We start from the raw sequence: 751 nt of genomic DNA, 5'->3' as shown, positions 1-751 counted from the left end.
AGACAGTCAGGATGATAGTAATTGACTGAAACAGGACATTGATAGTTTAGCAGAATGGACAGACAGTCAGGATGATAGTAATTGACTGAAACAGGACATTGATAGTTTAGCAGAATGGACAGACAGTCAGGATGATAGTAATTGACTGAAACAGGACATGGGTCGTTTAGCAGAATGGACAGAGTGTCAGGATGATAGTAATTGACTGAAACAGGACATTGATAGTTTAGCAGAATGGACAGACAGTCAGGATGATAGTAATTGACTGAAACAGGACATTGATAGTTTAGCAGAATGGACAGACAGTCAGGATGATAGTAATTGACTGAAACAGGACATGGATAGTTTAGCAGAATGGACAGAGAGTCAGGATGATAGTAATTGACTGAAACAGGACATGGATAGTTTAGCAGAATGGATAGACAGTCAGGATGATAGTAATTGACTGAAACAGGACATGGATAGTTTAGCAGAATGGACAGAGAGTCAGCATGATAGTAATTGACTGAAACAGGACATTGATAGTTTAGCAGAAGGGATAGACAGTCAGGATGATAGTAATTGACTGAAACAGGACATTGATAGTTTAGCAGAATGGACAGACAGTCAGGATGATAGTAATTGACTGAAACAGGACATTGATAGTTTAGCAGAATGGATAGACAGTCAGGATGATAGTAATTGACTGAAACAGGACATGGATAGTTGAGCAGAATGGACAGACGGTCAGGATGATAGTAATTGATTGAAA

The sequence above is a fragment of the Heterodontus francisci genome, unplaced genomic scaffold (assembly GCF_036365525.1).
Source record: "Heterodontus francisci isolate sHetFra1 unplaced genomic scaffold, sHetFra1.hap1 HAP1_SCAFFOLD_276, whole genome shotgun sequence".
Taxonomy (NCBI): domain Eukaryota; kingdom Metazoa; phylum Chordata; class Chondrichthyes; order Heterodontiformes; family Heterodontidae; genus Heterodontus; species Heterodontus francisci.
This window is presented reverse-complemented; position numbering follows the sequence as displayed.